The sequence below is a fragment of the Dermochelys coriacea genome, chromosome 3, assembly GCF_009764565.3.
Source record: "Dermochelys coriacea isolate rDerCor1 chromosome 3, rDerCor1.pri.v4, whole genome shotgun sequence".
NCBI lineage: Eukaryota > Metazoa > Chordata > Testudines > Dermochelyidae > Dermochelys > Dermochelys coriacea.
The window spans coordinates 44,049,818-44,073,066 of NC_050070.1; the positions used below are offsets into that span (position 1 = coordinate 44,049,818).

A 23,249-nucleotide genomic window follows, 5' to 3' on the forward strand; every position below is an offset into this window, starting at 1 on the left:
AATTTTGGCATTTGCGTCAAAAGCTGATATTTTATCCAAGTAACTACAATAAATCAGGTATTTATACGCATGAGTAGTTGTTATGCAGTTTGCAATGCAGAGGCATCAGGAACCTCTTCCAATTTTTAAACTGTACTGTCTATATATAATCATTAGGAATGTGGGGGTTTTGAGGCACTACTGACAAGAGTTCAGGCAAATCCGTGTCTCTTCTTTGGTGGTGGAGATGACCTTCAATGGTCAGTTGAAGAGATTTTGTCCCCTAGATAACCATGGGCCTTCTGACTGTCAACACAATCTCAGCAGCAAACAACACAGGTAAAATAGCAATGAACATGATGGAATTACAAAAAAACAACAACAAGCAGTTGCTGGGATGTTCTAATTAAATCAAAAACTGAGGTAACACCTCCCTCACCAACAAGGAGTCTTCATGCAGACCCTCATCTAATGAAGTTTTTGAAGCTTCCCAGTAATATCCCCTTATCCCAAGTAGGCCTAGCAAAGAACTTAAGCATATGCTTAACTATAACCCATTACTCACCTCCTTAATGTCCCAGTGAAGCTAGTCTCAATGATCCAGTGAAGTCAATGAGACTACTCAAGTTTTTAAAGTTAAGCATGCACTTAAATGCTTTTGCTGGACTGAGGTCGGACTGAGGATCTGAATGAAGAAAAGGAGGAAAGAATGACTTTTGATGAAATTTTGATATATAATTAATGATATTTATGCTTGTGTATTAAAGTGATGGGTACTTAAAAATGTTTGCAACCCCAAACCATAATCTTTGCTCATAATGTAGATGGCCATAAACCCATCATCCCATAACTCCCAGCAATCTGCAAGTAATACAGCCACAATAGAGGCCTCAATGCCAAGTTTCTTTTCAAGGAGACAGTTGGTTTTAGAACTCCTGAGTTCAATTTCTTGCCCAGAAACTGATGCCCTCTGTGGCCTTTGTAATAACTTTAGTACCTCAGTTTCTTCATGTAAAATGGAGGGAATTATATTTACATACCATATAGGCCTGTTGTAAGGATTACTATTTTCAACATGAATACATAGTGGGAGCTGAATATTATTGCTACCGAGCTACTTCTTGGTTTTCCATATTTGTGAAGCAGTTTGCCTCACAGCCAAACTAGGGCTGCTTGCTCAGCGGCCTGTCACTGAGGGCTGAGACTCTCAGCTAGATGATGCCAGGATCAGATATTTCCACAGCCCCAGGAGAGCTGCAGATCAGTCTGAGCAACAGTGCTACCCAGTCAAAAACCCTCCCGCTGCCTCAGAGTGCACCAGATACCAGCGACTCCCATCCAACCAACCCCTGCCTTGCCTGAGCCCTGTCCGTGCCTTGCACTAGCCTTGCTCCAGCCTCATCAGTGACCCGTTCCAGCCTTGCCTCTGCCTCCTGATCCCTCTCCCTCCCCCCCCCAAGACTCGGACCACCCAGATTAGACCTTTGACATGTATCTGGACTCTGACCTTGGTACTGACGTGGCTTGTCTTTGAACTCTGATCCCCCAGTTTTGAACTCTTGCCTGCACCTGACTTCTAGCTATGAGTCAGAGCCTGGTTTTGTCTGTGGACTCTGATCTCAGTTTTGACCCTGGCCTGTCCCCAGATCTCAATTCCAGGATCACCCTTGGCTGAGACCCAACCGTACGTCTAGCTGTAATCCATGTTCCAACTCCTAGGCCTGATTATCGGGGGCAGTGTCTGATAATATTTAGCAGAAGCTTCAAAATATGCATTATTCAGAAACATTCCTCAGAGCAGCTGTATTTATGTATTCATTCACAACAGTTCCTAATCAGTATCTGATTGTCACTGTGCTCTGTAATATACAAACACATAAGGAGAAATAGTCCCTCCCCTGAAGAGTTTACAGATTAAGAAAGGGAACAACATTTGAAGGATGGTGAAGATGAATACAACCAAAATAAAGATAGCTATTATATGTATGTAATATGAAACATAATTTTAAAGTCAAACACATACACCATAACTACACCGAATTAATGGTATAGGTTGATGCCTTATTATTGCAGTGGAAGTGAGAATATTCATTCATATTCACCGGGGTTTACCAGTACAAGGTATAGCTGCCTGGAAAACTCTTCAAAGGAATTGAAATTAAAGGTACCAATAATTTTAACCACAAAAAATGTTATAACTTTAGTATATGTCTTCTAAAATGTAATATCTTAAACATGTTTACTCTGTATTAAAAGTACATATGGACTTTTATTGGCCAATCAAATGGAATGGTGGGTAATGTACTTTTCAGTGGATGAATCATAATGCCAACAACTGGGAATGATCCTTACTCAGAAGAGTGCAGGTAACTACCATCTTGTTGTACAAATAGCAAACACAACAGCACAGACAACTATAAGCCTGATTCATCATTGTTCTGCATCTTTGGCCAATATTTGCACCATAGCAAAGTGGGTAGGAAACATTACCTTTCTAATCTGTCATAGTTTCACACCCACTGTGCAGTGAAGTAAATAGCTATGCAAGGCCCAGGCTACTTTTATTTCCATTGTTATGCATTCTCTTTCCCTTTATGCCATACTATATACAATCTTCATCATTTTCTCCTTATTGTACATCTCTCAAACAATTATTTAGATTTGTAAACCATGACAAGAAATGTTGGAGGCCGCGGCAGCATCTTCAGTGGCATTTCAGTTTATTTTGAGCTAAACCTGATGAGGATGGTACCTTTTGAACGGTTGCTCTGCTAGTTAAAGGGCATCAAACCATGCACATTATTTACAGGGGAAACAGAAAAAGACAAAGGTTAATACAATGACCTGAACACAAGGTGGATTATGAAAGTCAGATGAAATTGTAAAATGTATTAACGTATAGGGACAGATATGAAAATATTTTATTAGCTATTACCGACATGGTTTTATGCTTAAAAATGCAAAGCTTTACCTGATATTGTGGTGCATCTGCTTTCCAGAGATTTTTTCCTATAGTATATACTTATTTTTAGAAGGAGCACCATGGGACATCGAAATCGCCAAGACTTCTTCTTGTGAATAGCTGATTAAATAGGCAATCTGAACATATGCAGGCTTGTCTATGTATAAATGTTTAAGGTTTTCAGAAACTTGCTTCATGTTCCCATGGGACACATTCTTATTTGTTTAGTCTTCTCCCCAGAAGCTACCCTTTTACACTTTCATGGTAAGACATGTGCTTCTGGTGTTATCCAAAAGCAGCACAAACAATACAATTTTGTAGTACTACTTTTTTTTTTTTTTTTTGGAAGAGCTGATCTGAGAAATATATGTAAATACAGATTTGAAATGGGTACATGAGGATTGCTTTTTGCGGGGATATTGCAAACAACGTTCTATAGAGTTCATTTTACACTAAACGTTTTAACAGCTTCCACCAATGACTCATCTGCAGAAACTGCTTTGACTGATGGAAAATGGACAGCAGAACAACCAGAGCAAATGGATGCTATTCATATTGAAACTGCCAGTGTCAATGAGATGTAGGATTATCTGCTGAGTCAGTGCCAGTTCCACAGTGCAAAGTTGCCCAAGGACTTACAAGTTATTTTCAGGTGCATTGACATTTTTTGAGTAAATTTATATGAAGAGTTTACCTGAAACATGTTCCTCTAGGAAAAATTCTCCCCGTCTTTCTACTTTCTATACAAGATAAGATTGATAGGAGAGCCTATTGCAGTAATTCTGTGGCCAACATTCATGTGTACTATTGCCCTTTCTAGGACATAGCCTACTGAAATTAAAAGCCCGGACAGTACTGACAGCCAAGGATCTCATTTAAATTGAAATAGCAGAAGCCTGTGTTTTTTGTCATCAAAGATCCTGGGTTCTATCCTCCCAGTACAATAGTGCAGTGTGGTTGACTAATGTAGCATCCATGAGTGTGATCCTACTCCCATTGAAGTCAGTGACAAAGCTCCTGTTGACTTCAGTGAAAGAAGGATCAGAGTTTATGGATGCAGATTCAGATTCATTAGACACCTGGCTTGTTTCCAAAAACAGGCACAAAATTTGAGAGGGAAACTATTGGCATGCCTTAACAGAAACAAAATGAACATGCTTTTGAGATACTGTGTATGGGGCATCAACAAGGGCAGGGTACAACTCTAAAATGTCAGCATTCATTCATGTTACATCAGGCTGCATTGTATCATTGTGTCTTACATCTCATCTGACAGACCTGGGACCAACATGGCTACAACAATGCTGCCTATCTCAATTAACAAACACATTTCTGTCATACAACATAAAACAGCAGAAGAAAACAACATAGATTTAAAGAGAGCATACTTATTTTAGATTAGGTAACCATTAACAGCTCTTTTAAAATATGTTTTAGATTAAAATGGAACACGTCCCCAAGATAAACAAACTAGCCATCATCATGCATTTTTATAAAACAGAATTTTAAAATTTAAAGCAGATGGGGCCAGTTATCTAGACACATATACATCTTCATCATCATCATGTTCCCTTTACACCTCTGGTGTTTAAGGCAGTGACAAAGCTCCTCCAACACATCTGCATGATTTATCATTAAAAATAGTGTCAGATACCCATTTCCTATCTGCCCTAATCAGAACTGATTCCCAGTTTACACTACTGTACAAAGCTTCTCTTATCTTTAAAAAAAAAGATTGTCTAATAATATATTTAAACTGTTGAACACAGCAGAGTCTTGTGGCAGAAACTGTAAAACTGCATTTTCCATATTCATCTCCTGGACAGACAGTCAAATGCTATTTCACACTTCAGCTGAAACACTGCCACCATGAATATCTTCTTTATATCATTGTAACCTATATAGTGATGCTGTATAATTTATGGTGGGATTGTCTGCAGAGGTCATCAAGTTCAAAGCAAGCTATATTCTTATTAAAACAAAAAAAATCAACTTAAAAACAACTGTGACCTTCACTTGAGTCATACTTCATAAAACCCAGTTTGGCAACACATGAGCATATGCATTATATTTCTGTTTAACAGCTGAATGAGACTTATTTGTCATTTATGTCTCTTGTTGTAACAGCACCAGGTAGCAATGATTTCTTTCAGTGCTTGTATTTATGAACCCTGATATGAGGCTGTAAAAACATACTTTCAAAGAGACTTGCACAAAAAACTTCCACTGATAGCAGCTGGAATGCCACACAAACATCAAAGACATTGAATAAAGCCTCATCCCTAAAGCTAGAAAGTTTTTACAGAAAGTTTCACCTCCAAATCAGATGTTTATTAGTAGATGTCAGAGTGTAGCTAGCCCTCTGAACAGGTCAGGGACCCAGCCTACCAGCAAATGGGTAAGGTAAAAGGCTAAGGACACCTCCCTCTCTACCCCTGAGGAGAAAGAAAACTATCAGAGAAGGGAGGAAAGGGATTGCAGAGAGGATACCTCCAGCAAATTGGGGATAAGATGTCAGAGAAGCCACCATTCCAAAGAGCAAGAGGTTGAGGAAGCCTACAGAGGAAGAGAGGTAAAAAATACATCAGGAAGTAGCAAGGGACTGAGAAGGATTGGTTCTGGCTGTTCCAAATGAGGGCACTGAATTGGAACTGACTGGAGTAGGTGGGCCTGGTTTCCCTTATCTATTCTGTTTCTCTCAGGTGAGGACCTAGTTACAGCAATGCATTTTTTTTTGGTCTTCTCCAAGTTAGAATATTTTGTCTTGCTGTATCTGGGACTGCATGCCACCAAAAGAAGAATGGAGTTGGTGCAGTATGCAGCAATGTGCATCATAGGAAAGAAATAATGACATCAACACACAGCAGTGGAAAAACACACACCACTCTGGAGGCACTAGGATTCAGTCAGTGCTTCCCCTCACCCTGCCACATGGCTTTAGGAGAGAACTTCAGAGAGGAACTAGCCAAGAATTCCAGAGAGGAACAGCCAAGGCAGCAACCTTTGGATCTTTGGACACTTCAGGCAAAACCAGAAGTTTCCTATATTTTCTGTCCTGTGCTGATTGGCTATTTGCAATAAATATCCCCTTGCCCTCCCTCAGTATCTTTACCTCAGCTTCACTCCACACTGCATCCTCCTCCCCTCCCTCCCCTGCCCTTTCCTCTCACCCTTTTCCCTTCCCTTTTAGTTGATCTCCTCCTAAGTAAATCCATCAAAGGGAGAAGGAAAAAAAAACCCACAACATGGACTTAACATGTTAGCCACCATCACATTGTTCTTTCTGCATTGTTCACTCTTCTCCTACCTTAAGTTTATCTTAACTATTTAGACATTATTGTCTCATTTTTTCCTTGTACTTCCCTATCTGTATCCAACTCTTCCCTTTCTTATCTTTAGATTGTAAGCTCTTTGAGGCAGGGACCATATTTTTATTCTGTGTTTGTATAGTGCCTAGCAGGGTCCAGGTCATAGAATCATAGAGTTAGGAGGTATCACAAGGGTCATCTAGTCTAACCCTTAGCCAAGATGCAGGATTTGTTGTGCCTAAACCATCCAAGACAGATGGCTAACCCTCCAGTGAACAAAGCTTCCACAACCTCCCGAGACAATCTGTTCCATTGTCCTGGTCCACGAATGGATCTCCTAGCTGCTATGCTAAGTCAAATAAATAACAATAGCAGCTGAGCTTTGTAAATACTTCTGATTTCTCATTCATTTCAGAATGAATTGATTACTTCCAAGATCATGTCATCCCAGACATCTACAAAGCTGATTCATTTGGAGAGAACTATATTTTGGCATGTTAATTATTATAGTACTGGTATAATGGTAGCATTCAGATGCCAAAAATAAGATTGTGGCTAAAGTTAACTGGAAAACAGATATTCTTTCATGAAACATTTTGTGATTTTGGGGAAAAAAAAGTCCCAAATTGGGTCAAAAAGCCAAAATTTCTGTATTTTTTGTAAAAAAACAAACAAAAACAGAAAATTTTTTTCAGGTAAAATAAAATGTTTTATTCCAATAAATTTACATTTCTTATTTCAACTTTGACCCATTTTCCAAAACTTTTAAAAATATAAAAGAAAATTCAAAACAAAACATTGATTTGAAAGGAAAAATCAATGTTTTTGTTTCAAAAATGTCAAAATGGGATATTGTGACTTAAAAAAAATCTAAAATCACTATGATTTCATGAAAGATTGTAGCTTAGTCAAAACAGCATTTTTTTTCAACTGAAAATTGACTATATCTAAATAGAGCCCTATTGTGCTAGGCACTGTACAAATATATAGGAAGAGAAAATCCCTGTCCTGAGGGACTTGCATTCTAAATAGATCAGACAAAAGATGGGCGAAAGGAAATATCATTATTCCCAATTTACATGTGGAGAATGGAGACACAGAGAGATTAAATGACTTCTGAGAAGTCACACAGGAAGCCTGTGTCAGAACCCAGAATTAAACCTAGATCTGTCAAGTCCCCAGCCAATGCCTTAACCACAAGGTCATCCTTCTCCCCACAGCTCCTAAATCAGTGTACTGCTGAACTACTCCCACTATGTACTGCTGAACTACTCCCACAGTGTACTGCTGAACTACTCCCACTGACTTCACAGCACAGCAGCAACCTTTTAGGGTCAAAAGCACCTTTTTGTTAGACTCAGCATGGATGTGGAGATACAAGCTATACTCTAGTCTGGATTTATATCACAAGCAAAATTACCAATTGACTCTGACTCTTTGAACACAATCTTTGCTTTTTCCAATAGCCAGAGATGATGTACAACATAATGGAAACCCCATCCCCTACTAGCAGTATGATTTCCAGATACCAGGTTTAGCTGCCAATATTCGTTGTTAGAGCATCTCACGAACTATCAACTTTAATAAGGAAATCAGGATATTAAATGTGAAATACTAAGATATTTTTGACAGTCATTTTTCTGAACATCCATTAACACAGTGTATTTTTCACTGTGACACAACGATACACTATGCAGCAGATAAAACAACATATTTTTTTCATAAAACATTAGTTCAATTAGGCAAGTAAGACACAGCAAGCTATGAAATAATTGGGTAATAGCTAACTGCAGTGTGAGAAAAATATCTGAAAGGCTGAAATACCATGTTAGCAGGGTGAGAAGATGTTCCTTGAAGCAAACTTACACATGACTGCTGATTTCACAGATAATCTGCTCCAACAGATTTAGTCTTTAAAATATTTGTCTTCAAAAAGGTTGTGATCATTTACAGAATTCGTGACCCAAGATGGTATCTTTAAGAAAATATATATATTTTCAACATATGTGCATCAGATGCATGTGTGGAGATGTGAAATGAGAGCAAAACTAGAGACAAAAACTGGTGAAAGTAATTATGGGAAGGAATTTTTGTATAACAAAAGTATTTGCACAAAAGATGAAGAGTAGGTGGACCTTTCAAGGAGAATTCTTTTAGTGTTCTAATATTAGTGGGTTCCACAATACCCATGAAAATGTAAACAAAATTAAAAAATGACTGAATCATTATTACTAATACAAATCTGCAACAATTAAGGCATGAATTTGGGCTTGTCTATACAGGGAGTTATTCCTGATTGATTAACTCCATGTATGGGTACTCTTATTCCTGAATAAAAGTGCCTTATTCTGAATTAGCTTGTGGATCAAGCTAATTTGGAATAAAGCACTCTTATTTCAGCCAAAGAGCCCTCATACATGAAGTTAATCAGGAATAGATAATCTGTTTTAAATTTGCACCCTGTCTTATTCGAGATTAATTTTCACATGTAGACAAACATTTAATTTAAGACCTTTTGGTATATTTCTATAAATTTGGATTATGAGCAAGTGGAAACATTCTATAATGGATACCTTGTCACAACATTTTTTTTTGTTTATTTCATACAAAAACAAAGTCTGGAGGTTGGTTAAAAACCAGAATGTTACATTTATTTAATCTATGTAATTTTGTTTCCTCTTTCTTTCCTCTTCAAGGTAACCTTGCTTTGTCTCTACTTTGCTTTCACTAACCCACCTAGTGAATTCTAATGAAAGTAAGGCAGACATTGCACTAAAACTGAATAACTTGTCTGTTACTATGTTCACGTGTCTTGACATACTCTCAGTCCATAGTCTGCCAAACGTTGCAAGATAAAGCCCAAATTTTGAAGATAATCTTCTTGATCCAGTCTTGTAACAAGGATGTTTTCCAAAGAGCACTGAACTCTGTTCAGTATCTTCAGGATCTCATCCTTGTTTTTTTCAAGTAGGAAACTTAGTATGGATTTGCAACCATTGTAGTAGAATGAAATTGTACCTCAAGAACTTGTAAAATGCACGGGATCTGTGCCATTTTTAGGAAAACTATCCATGGAAATGACATATGGACCGGGGGCAGCCTCCAAAGTCCAGGGAAGTTCCAGCAGGATTTGTTGTTTCTCTGATCAAACCTCATCCTGTTACAATTCTTAATTTTGAAGACTTATTGAAAGATAAGAAAGATCTTTGGTATCAGATGCAACTGATTCCTTACCATCAACTGTTCCTGCTGTTCTGGACAATATTGCACCATATTAACATATTACCTAAAGGGAATGCAAAAACCAGTGGTGTGTCTGAATTTATAAATTGTTTAACTAGTGAGTTGCTATTCTGGGGAGGAATAATCCCTTTCAAATTGACAGTCTGTGGTAACCCAACTGCAATTTTTAGTTGGGTTATACAATGTTTTATGTTCACCATGTAAATAATAATGTGCATCTAATTGGGAAGTATTTTAAAGTAGGTGGAGGAATGTGATGTTCTGCCCCTTTAAATGATTGGGCACTCTGTCCTCAGAGCAGAGCCCCACCTCAGAACTGGAAAGTCACGAGCAAATAGCTCTGTTTAAATCAGCCCACATGTTTATTCCCATCACTGGTCAGTCCAAATATAACACTTATCATCATAGGTCGGACTGGTAGTACTGCCTATTGTTAAGGTTGCCAGACACTTCCCATTATAAGACTATTTTCTGTGGCTTAAAACTTTGCCAAATTTTAACCATTTGGGCTGAAATTTTCCAGAACCAGATGTCTCCCTGAGGCTGAATTCATTTTGGAAAAGGTCGGCTGTTTCTGAAAACAAGGCTAGGGGAAAATATGTTGTTTTGCCCATCTTAAAAAAAACTGTGACTTTTTTAGAAATGCTTTAGTGTCCCCATGCTTGGAGCAGGGGCCTGAAATTTGGCAAAGGTGTGAAGAATGTTCCCTTTGGTATCTACATGCAAATAAACCCAAATTTGGCCGAAGTAATAAGTCTCTGAAGAACTGCAGTTTGCAGATAGTCAATAAAAACGTGCTGGAATTCAACAGCTAAAATCTCTGAAGATTCTGTCCTCACTGAATATGCTCAATCCTCTCACAGCTCTTAGTGCTGCCCAGACCGTGCAAGTGCCATCCTCACAGAGTGGCTCTGTGTGCTCCATGCCAGGGCTACAGGGGCTCAGAAGGACTGTTCCTGAAATGGTTTCTCCAAGTTAGGGAGGTGCTAGACACTCTAACTGAGAACAGGGAGCCTTTCCTGTGCTGACAGTGACCCCCTTGCTGGCACCAAGGCTGCAAAGAAAAGAAAAGCATTTGATTTGAATGCAGAGGGGACAAAGCCAGATGCCAGGAAGAAAAGGAGTAGATTGGGGTAAGCAATCTGGTGAGTCTGGGAAACAGAGAAACTATGACTGGGAGATGGAGGAGAATGTAGGCTGGGATGGGTTGGGCATGGATGTTATGACATAGCCACTGAGGGAAACAGGGGAGGGATGTGAGAGGGGGACAGTGAGATTGGACAAGGAACCTAGGGTGACCAGACACCAAATGTGAAAAATCAGGACAAGGGGGTGGAGGGCAATAGGAGCCAATATAAGAAAAAGACCCAAAAATCGGGACTGTCCCTATAAAATCAGGACATCTGGTCACCCTATAGGAACCAGAAACGGGGAATTGAGACTAGTTAGGTAAAGAGTGTGGTGACAAAGAGCTGTGGTGGAAGGAGGGGAACTGGGAGATTGGCTGTGCAAGGAAATTGGGACCAGATCTGTGAAGGGGGGAAATGGGCATCAGCAGGGGAGAATAAGATTTGGATAGCAAGCCTGAAGGGTCAGACTAGGATTGGATGGGCAAGGAGGCTGAAACTGGATGGAAGACAATGGGATTGGAATAAGGAGCCTGTGGTGGGAAAGAGAGGTTGGAGGGGAAGAGGCAAGCTCCAGGGAAATGGGTACAAGACTATGAGCCCAGTGGAACACACTTCCCTCCGGAGCCTGGAATAGAACCCAAGATTCCTGAGTCTCATGATTCTTCTGCTTTCAGTAAATATCTGTGAAACCCACTGGCAAAGCGTGTCTAATTCTCTTATATTGCTGGCCCACACAGAGGATGACAATTCTATTGCTATTACTCATTCTATAAGCTCAAGTTGCAGATGTTTATGCAGCAGATATAATTGTTCCAACCCTTCTGATGAATCATGTTGGAGTCAAGATGATGGAATTTCTGTTATTTCAGTTTGTACTTTTTAAAGAAAACTTAGAAAATTACATACACCCAAAAATCTATGTTAAAAGAACTTTATTAAGGTTGTAATGTCAAGCACACAAAAGGTAGGAGAAGCCAGTGTTAAGGTTGCAGAGGCCTCTTTGTGCATATGCATTTTCTGCATATTTTGGCCTCCTTGTGCATATACATTATGATAAGTTTCAGTTACATGATCACATACTATTTTTCCCAAAGACCATTACCTCATTCATCATACAAGAGGGTCATGCCTTGAGGATGAACCAGGATTGTAACGTAAAGGAAGCTACTGTCTGTAGGACCACTGACTTAATGTTGCAGAAGCAAAAAGGTGTATAGTGAATGAGGCAGGGGACTCCAAAAAGAGATAGGATGGTCTCAAGGTTAAGACAGTTGGATGCTGGATTGGAATTGGACATTATCCCTGCCTCTGCCACAGAGTTCTGAATGATGCTAAAAAAGTCACTTTAACCAACCTTTTCACTGGTGGTCACTAATTTTATATTTCTCATTTTCAGGGTGCACACATTGAGACACTGGGGCCTGATTTGCAGAAGTGCTGAGCCCTTCTACTGCAACTGAAGTCAACGGGAGCTGTGCCTGAATATATAAGTGCCATACTGTGCTAAGTTCTCTGAAATATCAGATCACCGGAATCTCAAATTAGGCCCCCAAAATTAGTGGATTTTTTGACCTCAATCTCTTTATGTCTCAGCTCCCCATCTGTACTACCCCCTTAACTAAGAGGTTTTGTGACAATTAATTAATTAATGTTTGTGAAGCACTTGGGTTCTATAGTCATGATCATCAAAGAACAGCCCATGAGAAAATTAATTAGTCTGTCTTCAGAGCAGGGTTTGAATAGTGTGCAGTAAATAAGGCCTACAGAAACCCATTGAACAATGAGGAGAAAACAAAATATTCAACAGCTGCTCATTAATTGAGCATCATCCATCCTGTGCACAGAATAAGGCACAGGGGTCCTGTTGAAAAAAATAGTATGTAATGATGTAATTAAAGACTGTATGATTCTACATATCCACAATGTGGCTAAATCAGGGTTGCCCAGGCACTTCCTAACTTTTGAGTGCTGGACTTTGCAACCTTAACAATGCTATTTTAACATAATTTTTGTGCATAATTATTATTTAGATAGTCCTTGTGCTGAACAGATTCTAGGAACTTTCCAAACACAGAAGACACTGGCCAATGAATTTACAATCTAAAAATATTAAAGAAGAGGAAAAGGGCTAAAACATTCAGATTTAATTCAGACAGGTTCTTAAACATGTTCCTAACTTTAAGTCCTATTAAAATTAACAGAGCACTCATATACTTTAAGGGCTTGGCTACACTTGCGAGTTACAGCGCATTAAAGGAGCCCTGGGCGCACTAGTTCACTACCCATCCACACTGGCAAGGCATGTAGAGTGCTCTGACTCTGCGGTTGGTCTGCTCCTGGTACTCCACTTCGGCGAGTGGAATAACGTTTTGTGTGCCCCCGCTGGAGCGCCACGGTGCCAGTGTGGATACCCTGGTCTGTTAGTGCACTCTGATCGGCCTCCAGAAGTGTCCCACAATGCCGGTTCTCACCACCCTGGTCATCACTTTGAACTCTACTGCCCTGCCCTCAGATGACCAACCATCAGACTTGCGCTTTAAATTTTCTGGGAATTTTGAAAATCCCCTTCCTGTTTGCTCAGCCAGGCGTGGAGTGCTTTCAGCAAATCTTTCCAGGTGATCATGCCTCCACACGCCAGGCAATCCCCAGTATGGAACAGTGGCGATGTGCTGGACCTCATCAGTGTTTGGGGGGAGGAAGCTGTCCAGTCCCAGCTGAGCTCCAGCCGTAGGAATTATGATACCTTCGGGCAGATATCAAGGGACATGATGGAAAGGGGTCATCATCAGTATGCACTGCAGTGCAGGATTAAAGTGAAGGAGCTGCAGAATGCCTACTTCAAAGCCCGCAAGGCAAACAGCCACTCCAGTGCTGCCCCTGTGACCTGCCATTTCTACAAAGAGCTGGACGTGATACTTGGGACCGACCCCACCTCCACTCCAAGTACCACCATGGACACTTCAGAGCCCAGTTCAACAAGGCGGGAGAAGGGGAGGAGGAGGAGCAGCAAAGAGGGAGCGAGGGTGCTAAGGTGGAGGAAGACACCCTGGAATCCCTAGATGCATGCAGTCAGGAGCTGTTCTCAAGCCAGGAGGAAGGTAGCCAGTCGCAGTGGCCAGTGCTTGGGAAAAGACAAACACCAGAGGAGGTTCTCGGTAAGCAGCTTTTATTTTGGGAAGGAAGTTATTCGGTGCGGGCTCTTGGGGTGAGGAGGGTTAGAGCTACATGCATGCCTAAATGCGGAATAGGGCATTGGTGTGCTCTCTCACATTGCGGTAATTGGCCTCAGTGATCTCTTCAAAGGTCTCATCCAGAACTTGGGCAATGCGCTTGCGCAGGTTTCTCAGGAGAGCCATTGTGTTCCTTGTCCCAGTAAGGCTAACTTGTCCATGCTACTGTGCCATGAGGGGCGGGGGGACCATTGCTGCACACAGGCAAGCTGCATATGGGCCAGGGCGGAATCTGCATTGGAGTAGAAGACCCTCCCTTGCTTCCCAGGTCACCCTCAGCAGCGAGATATCTTCTAGGATTATCTCCTATGGAAAATGTGGGGGCGGTGTTCAGTATAGGGGTCCCCTGCCACTGTTGGCTCTCCCCCAGGCACAGAAACCCAGAGGACAGTACAGTCATGAAACAAGCAATCAGTCATGCTTGACCCTATGCTTACTTGCCATTTTGGGGCTTCTGTGGGTTATGTGTGCTTGCTTTGGGACGGGCAAATTATGCTTTTGCATACACTGTGCTTGCCCTTAAGTGTGGGGGAATAATTGCTCTGTCTGGTGTGAACAATGCTGCCTCTGTTAAGTGTTGCGTTTTGCCTTTACAGATGCAACCTTGAGATCTCAGCCATCCATGTTATCACCAGCTGAAAGACTCGAAAGAATCAGAAAGAGGCCACGTAGAAGCAAGGAAGACATGTTGCATGAAGTAATGCAGCATTGAAGTAATGAAAATCGAAAAGTGTAGGGGTGGCGGGACAGTGAAAGGAAGATCTGCCAGCAGAATGAGTAGCGCCGGCACAAAAGCGCGGTACTCTGGCAGCAAAGCACGGATCAGCTGATAAGCATAATGGAGCGCCAAGCAGACTCAATCCAGGTGCTCGTAGCCATGCAGGCGGAGCACTACTGTGCCCGACCCACCCTGCAGCCCTTGTCCCAAAACTCTTTCCCTTGTGTCCCCATGTCACCTCCAATCCACTTTCCCCAACATCCGGGTTCTTAAAGCCACCAGCTGCCTCCAACACCTGTAGCTTCACTACCCAGCCTTGAAAACTACAACCCTTACCCACTGCATTCAACCCCCATCACCATGCAGTATAGCCATCCTGAAGTGCAGCACTCATTGCACAGCACTCCAGACAGGAAGGCTGAGTATGATAACAGGACATACGCAAATCTGTGATTGTACCATTCCCCACTCCACCCCCTTGCCCTTTTTGTTTACCAAGCAGTTGTGTTTCTTTTCAATAAATAGATTTTTTGGCTTTGAAAACATGATTTATTATTGCATAAAGTAAAAGATACCTTAGTCCAGGAAAGAAACAGGCACTGCAAGTCAGCATAGCAAACACAGATTCCTACTAACATTGGAACTGCTGCTCTTAACTCTCATGCAGGGCACCAGACATTACTTTCAGCCTCAAATTGCTCTCTCAAGGCATCCCTAATCCTTGCAGCCCCGCGCTGGGCCCCTCAAATAGCCCTGCTTTCTGGCTGTTCAGATTCAGCCTCCAGGTGTTGAACCTCCAAGTTCCATGCCTGAGTGAATCTTTCACCCTTCCCTTCACAAATGTTATGGAGGGTACAGCACGCGGATATAACCGCAGGGATGCTGTTATCGACCAGGTCCAGTTTCCCATACAGAGAGCGCCAGCAGCCCTCTAAATGGCCAAAAGCACATCCCGCAGTCATTCTGCACTGGCTCAGTCTGTTGTTGAACCACTCCTTGCTGCTGTCAAGGTTCCCAGTTTAGAGTTTCATGAGCCATGGCATTAAAGGGTAAGCGGGGTCTCCAAGGATCACAATGGGTATTTCGACTTCCCCTAGGGTGATCTTCTGGCCTGGGAAAAAAGTCCCAGCTTGCAGCTTCCTGGACAGGCCAGTGTTCCGAAAAATGCATGTGTCATGCACCTTGCTGGGCCACCGTCCGTTAATGTCATGAAACACCCACCGTGATCCACAAGCGTCTGGAGAACTATAGAGAAATACCCCTTCTTATTAACATACTCAGAGACTAGGTGGGCTGGTGCCAGAATTGGAATAGGTGTGCTATCTATCGCCGCTCTGCAGTTAGGGAAACCCATTTGTGAAAAGCCATCCACAATGTCATGCACATTACATGGAGTCATGGTTCTTCTGAACAGGATGCGATTAATGGCCCTGCAAACTTGAATCAACATGATTCCAACGGTTGACTTCCCCACTCCAAACTGGTTAGTGACCAATCAATAGCTGTCTGGAGTTACCAGCTTCCAGACTGCAATAGCCACCCACTTCTCCACCGTCAGGGCACCTCTCAATCTCGTGTCCTTGCACCACAGGGTGGGGGCGAGCTCCTCACAGAGTCCCATGAAAGTGGTTTTTCTCATCTGAAAGTTCTGCAGCCATGGCTCGTCAACCCAGACTTGCATAATGGTGTGATCCCACCACTTACCGCTTGTTTCCCGAGCCCAAAAGTGGCATTCCATGGTGGTGAGCATGTGGTGAATGCCACAAGCAAACTCATGTCATATGTGTTACTTAAATTGATCTCATCATTGGAGCCCTCACTATCACTTTGGATCATAAGGAATAACTTGACTGCCAAATATGATGTGCTGGTGAGACTCGTCAGCATACTCCTCAGCAGTTCGGGCTCCATTCCCGCAGACCAAAAGGGAAGACAGAGTGCGCAGTACAAAAAACGTTGAAAGATGGCGCCAAATGTGGATGGAAGCACAAGGATTGCTGGGATGCGAACCGATGCATCACGGGGCATTGGGACAGGACCCAGAATGTGCCACCCCCTTCACGCCCTTCCCACAATCCATAGTGCCAGAATGGGAAAAGATGCTCTGTGGGATAGCTGCCCATAATGCACGGCTCCCAATGCCACTGCAAGTGCTGCAAATGTGGCCATGCCAGTGTGCTTGTTCCTGTCAGTGTGGACAGACTGCAGCGCTTTCCCTACTGTGCTCTCCAAAGGCTAGTTTAATTTAAAGCGCTCTACATCTGCAAGTGTAGCCATGTCCTAAGTTAAGCATGCTTTTAAATACCTCGTTGAATTGGGGCCAGGATGATTATAGGTCTTATTGGTTGTATGCTGTTTTTTAAGTTAAAAACACATTCATTTTTCCTCCTGCCATCCTTTTTTTCCAATTCACCCCACTACTCTTCCTCCAAGTCTATTCTCAGCTTCAGTTCCAGTGTCTTTACACCCTTCTCTCGCAAAATTTGAACCCCCTACTTTCATAAAAGTAATCAGTTCAGTCAAGAAGAATACATAAGTGATAAGTAGATGACTTTGTCAGCAAGTTTGCAGTAGGTTTTGTGGAATAAGTGATTCTTCAGGAGTGATTTAAATGAGTAGGTTATGGCTTTATGGATCTAATCAGGAAGGACCTTGCATACATAGCTGGTGACTAGAGCTGGCTAGAAAATGACAATTCCATTTGCAACAACTTTTTAGGTTTTAAAATTTGTTTTTGTTCTCCATTGGAATGAAAACACAACTTTGCAAATGTTTTCATAAAACAGCACCCTGTTGAATTGTTCATTTTTGGATTGAAAGGGTCTGGGTTTTGGGGGAGGGGGGGTTCTCTAACTTTCTCACAGCAGAGAGTCAACCTTGAGCCTCAGAGACCTTCCCATCAAAAATAGATACATCTCCCTGAAACGTTTCAGCTTTGACAAAACAGTTCATTTCAATGAAAAAAAATGTCAAAAATGTTCCAATCAGTTCTGTTGGTGCCATAGAATAAAATGCTAAAATTAATGTTGGAAAAGCATAGCAATACACACTTCTTTAGTATCTCTCCTTTAGGTCTTCTATGAACATGTAGTGTTTATTTTATTTTATTTTTTTTTACTTACATGTATCATGCATTTTCCCAAGATTTGCTTTGTCGGAGGAGCCAAGTGTTTTGTCCTTCTATTCCTTTAAACTATCCTAGTCCTGATTTTGAACCAGTACAGAATGCCCTTTCCTGATTTAGCTTTGTCATCAATATGTTGTCATGGTAGGAAGAAATTATTCACCTTCACACACATGCTTCCACGTTCACTATTTTCTGTAAAAAGGATACTATTTTGAATTTTTAAATGATGCTTTTAGTCATGGGTTAGTTTCTAAAAATGTGTTCTCATATGGTATTTTTCTTACTTTTCACACATATTTTTGGGTCTGTATGGAATGCTAAGCTTCTGGCACTCAACACCCTGCAGTATCAAGCCCTGAATATTTGTACTTACATGATACCAAGTTACTGTGCTACATTTGTATAGAAGTACTTCGCTCCACCTTTATGTGCCCTTCTTTCATGTACTCTCATTCTCATGTTTTCCCTCATATTGTTTCTCCTCTCTGCCCTTAGGACTGCATATTTCTGGTTATTCTTCAGTCTGCATGGCTTGAGTGTACATTTCTCTTTTCTGTCAACCTTTCTACTGGCTCTCTTTCTGTCTCTCTATCTCATTTTAATAAAACTCTTCCAGTATTCTAAAGTCGATGCTATTTTTACCATTTCTTTTAAAGAGAAACAGTGACCATTTTGGATTTGTTGCAATCAAAAATATTTTCTTTTTTTTTATGTGTTCTCTTAAATTGATAGAATTAAATAAGTGATTTGATCTAATGCACAAAACATATTGAAATTTTCCCATCATTTACTAAATTACAATTTATCTTTCATCATAAATGACATGGGTTCTGACAAAATGAAGCTGGCACCATTACATTATGTATTGTTATTTTTAAGTGGCAAGACAAAAATAATAATAAAAAAAACTGATGAAAAAGTTATGTAGAATCCCCATAATCATTTTCTTTGCTGAAGAAGCAATAGAAAATGAAAAATAATTAGATTTAGTTTAGGACAAAAACCCTCCTTAGTTGTAACAAATCACTTTCAAAATGTGTCTTTGACATGAATAGCTCAACAAACACATTCATGTGAGGACACTCTCTCTTTTAAGCAAAATACAACCCATGTTCTTGAAATTTGCACTTAAATCTGAAAAGATCACTTGGTCATGTATGGTCTGATCCAATGTCTACTAAAGTCAATGGGAGTCTTTCTGTTGCCTTTAATAGGCTTTGGTGAAAGCCCATATGTACCCTCTTTTGAAATTGTATTTTGTTCTGGTCTATACTTTTAAAAAAAGAAGCTTCACCTCTTATGAAGGTGATACACAGCCATTATTGTCTGTTATGTATCATTTTAACCCTTAAAATAGAAACACTGGCTTGCTTCCTTAAAAAGAAACAACAACATTGATTTTTAGTTCCATGTTAGAATGTAAATGCCAGAGCCTCATTTGTAAAACAGTTTTAACATCTAAATGTTTGAGGCAATTTCCATGAAGGAAATTACATCCACCTTTATTCTTACAATTTGAAGAAATGTTCTACAATTGACTATACAAATATATTTTCATTTAATTTTACCACTAATGTTGTATATTACAATTGGATTATGTCACCATTCAACACCTACTAGATGTCTGAATTTTAAAAATATGAGAAATACCTCAGTTTTTACAGCAAAGAAAAAAAAGTACCACCCAAAACATTATACAAATACCACAATTGCACATTTCCTCCCTCTGCACTTGTGAAAATAAATACCACTTAATAGGAAGCAATGAGATGGAGGTGATTCATCACTGCCCATTCTCTAGAATTTCAGGAATTAAAAATCAATCTTTATTTCATCATCTTAACCCCTCAGATTGAGTTAGTGTTGCTTTCCATTTAAAAAAATAACCATCATTCACTCGCTCTTCAATTGATGTTAACAACTTACTTCTGTCGCTGACTTTGACATATATATCTTTTGTGTAAAGAAGTTCTGACCAAAACTGCTTAGGTACTAGTCCTCTCAAGTGCAGTCCATTATTCTTGTTTCAAAATTAGTCAGTGCCTCAGAGGCAACATAAATCAGTTACTTTCTTTTCACAATCTTTCTCCTGTGAAATCCTCTCCAAAGGTGTGATCCTTTGAAATGCTGCTGAATACCTCGTGCAAGGTGCTAAGCACTGCAGGCACCCTCTGAAGATGACATAGTATGAGTGTGCTGCGCACCTCCCAGAACTGGGCCCCAAGCCTTTTTTCCCCCACCTCCAACATACAGAGATTACATGATTGGTCATAGTAACATACACTAAAGGAGATAATATGGTAAAAGTAAAAACTTAACACATACCATTGTTTTCATAGCAGGTGCCCAAACATTACTTCATAGATTATATGAAATAAAATACACAAGCAACGTCCAACATTGTCAGCTTGAGGGCTGAACACATTATTTCAAGAAGCCACCATCACCATCTTAACTATTTCCCTAGGCTCAGGCAGACTTCCTACCCTGTTCTTCCCAGGGTTCTCAGCAGGGGAATCAAGTAGCGGAGCAGCCAGAGCTACTTTCTCCACCCTTGCAATGCAGCTGGATGCCAATCGGGGGTGTCACTGTGGCAGGGAAGAGACTGAAGACCTCACTGGAGTCTTCTCCAGTAAAGAGAGATCAGTTAGGAGAAAGCTGGGACCTCTAGAGAGACTGCCCCAAGAGCAGTTGACAGGAACCTTAGCTGGGTGTTGCAATGAGGATTAATAGTGCCCAGTATAGATCCAGCAGGTTCATTATAATATATTTCCTATTAGTCACCAGCTCATGCGGTGAAACTTAGTCCATAGTTTCTTATTTCAACTGACAGCAGCCAAAAGAGCAAGTAGAATGAAAAGGAAATTTTCAGGTAACAAGAATGCTCAAATTGGCTGGTTTAGGACTGAAGCCAACCTAGGAATCTTCAGAAATAGTTTTGCTCTCTACCCTATCCATGAACAGTGCTATGTGTCTTCTGAGGATAGAGGTGTTTGTCCCTGGTCATCACCAGGCTATCTGGTTGTCTGTTTTCCTTTTTGTTTTCTCTCTGTCTTCTCTTTATTCAGACTGTAAGCTTTCTGGGGCAGGCACATGTCTTACTCAATGTTCCAAGGCACCTAATTTGCTTTTGAGTTTGGATAATAAAATTAGGATGAGGAAGAATTAGGGAAAAGATGATATGCAAAATAAAATGTAAAATAAAGTTAAAAGAAGAAAGAGCAAGACAGGTCTAATTCACACTTTCCCTAATTTTGTTTCATTACAAAAAGATTTATGAAAAATATATCAGCTGAATTTTAAAATATTATCCTTATTATACAATATCTATCACACAGTTTAAAAGACTATATATGGTACATATGGTACAATCCATTCATTTGTTTATAGACAAAGAATAACATTTTCAAAGGAAATGTAGGTTGTTAAATCAGTTAAGCATTGAAGTGTTGAGTGCAGCAATGACTAAATACCTTTAAAAATCTGGGCCTATACAATTATGGGCCTAAGATTTTCAATGAGACTTAGGTTCATAAATGTCTAGGCTATTTTTCAAAAGGTGCTTAGTCTCCCAATTCTCTTTGGTGCTATTAATTTAATGGGATCTAATTTAGCAGTCTTTACATGTGTGAGTATATCCCACTCAGATTACCAGAAGTATTCACCTACAGTACCACATATAGTCCTTCTCAGCTTTTGGTGTTTTGGAATGACCAATTCAAAACCAGATCCAACCACAAAATAAACAAATCTCCTCTTTGTAGAGGCCCTTGCTATACTACACAGGCCACTTGCTGTCTCCTTTCTAAACTGTTCCCTTTTGCAATGTTCTCCATTTCAATTTCTAATATTTCAGAACTTTTTCCCTTTCCTACTACTTTAATTTTATTTAAAAATATCTGTTTGCATTACAGACTCAAATGTGAATTCAGATGAATTAAGTTCATTAGTTAATAAGCGACTACTAGTTTGTAATATATCAGTGGGTACAAAACTTCCTTTCCATTGAAATCAGTTTGCTTATGGAGTGGCACTTGCTGCTCAAAAAATAATGCTATAAATAAGGAAATGTGGGCAACTGTGAATGGACAAATCAGCTTGAAATAGGGACAGGGTAGAGAGTTTATGGGAACAACAGAAGTCATTTGAAAAAGGGATAGAAGCACACCCTAAAAAAATGAAACATTGTTTTGTTTATAGGCAGGGAAAGCCAATAAAGAAAATGAAATATTAAACATGTATCTTCATAGTCTCCTTGCTGAGACTTACTGCATATTACCAAAAAGATACAAAATTTGAAAAGATATCAGAGCTTTGTTTTACAGCTACAAAGTGAACAAGCTCTGGATCACAGGCACAATGAATGGACTGCTTAGCTGAGCTGTTAGCAGCATCCACCCAGAGACCCCAATCCTATCAGCAAATGGGTCCAAACCCAAACCCAACTCAAGGAATCATCAAATCAGATTGAGATCATCCTGTACCACCTTATTTTTGGTATTTTTTTGCACTCCTTCTAAGTTAGTGGCTGCTCAGCCCTAGGGTCAAATCCTAGTTCCTGTGCATGGGACACTCCCTGGGGTATTCAGAGAAGGAAAACATTATTTCCTTTCCAGTTAGCAGCTTCAGTGGCCTCATACAGAGAGAGCACTCCTGTAACAGCACCTATCCCTATGCAAGGGAATTGTATCTATCCTAAGGTTTTTATGGCACCCATCAGTCACCATAGTATCTAAGCAGCTAATTGCTAGTGGTTTTGCATATTCCTGAATGTACTGGTTCCAGCTTCAGCACTAACCTGGTACACCACTTTTCCCAACTACACCAACTCCTCCCCCCCATACCCTGCAGCTTAAATATTGCATTAGTCGATTCTGTACTTAGAGCCCTGTGTGCTTGCAGAATGGTTGGGGTTGGGGGTGTTAAGAAAGGAAAGTGGCAGGATTGCCTCCTAAGAACACAGCCCCCCAACCCCCAATTGCATTTCTTTCCTCATCTCTTTCAATGCAAGAAAAATTATACTACAGCTCTCTTCCCCACTAGGCATGTTAAAAGCTAAAGGCGCTTTACAGTCAATATAAAAATAATCTGTCTTTACTCTGTTCTTGAGGTAACCATTTAACACTGATTAATTTAGTTGTCTTAACATTTCTTTATTTTATTCTGTCAAAATACAATAGTAATTAAGCATATTAATAGATTTATAATAGTTTTAGTGGTCAGTTAGTAGAAAATTATTTAGAGCTATTAGTAAATGAAAGTTAGGATATTTGTTTAATAAGAAAACCTGAAGCACACATTTCAAGTACACAATAGAAATCCAGCATCCTATGGATTACTGATTTCTGCTACATTTTGGACTCCCTAGAAGTGAAAGGGCAAATTCCAAATTAACTGCACTCAGTATAAGTCAGAGCATAACTGGACAAATTATTTAATACGTTTCTAAAGGGAAGAAGCTAGCCTTTCCCACACATTATGGTCTCATATCACACAAATTGTCAGTAATGTTCAAGGTATTCTATTCAGAGATAATCTGTATTCATATATAT

At 40.3% G+C, this 23,249-nt stretch overlaps 1 protein-coding gene and 1 long non-coding RNA gene across 2 annotated transcripts in view; one reads left to right on the forward strand and one right to left on the reverse strand.

The window, feature by feature from the left end:
- Positions 1 to 23,249, reverse strand: part of CSMD1 (CUB and Sushi multiple domains 1) — a 2,060,919-nt gene that overhangs the window by 1,763,165 nt on the left and 274,505 nt on the right.
- Positions 13,736 to 14,577, forward strand: LOC122459250. Its single transcript, XR_006279794.1, has 2 exons — positions 13,736 to 13,777; positions 14,449 to 14,577. It is a non-coding gene; the product is annotated as an uncharacterized LOC122459250 (long non-coding RNA).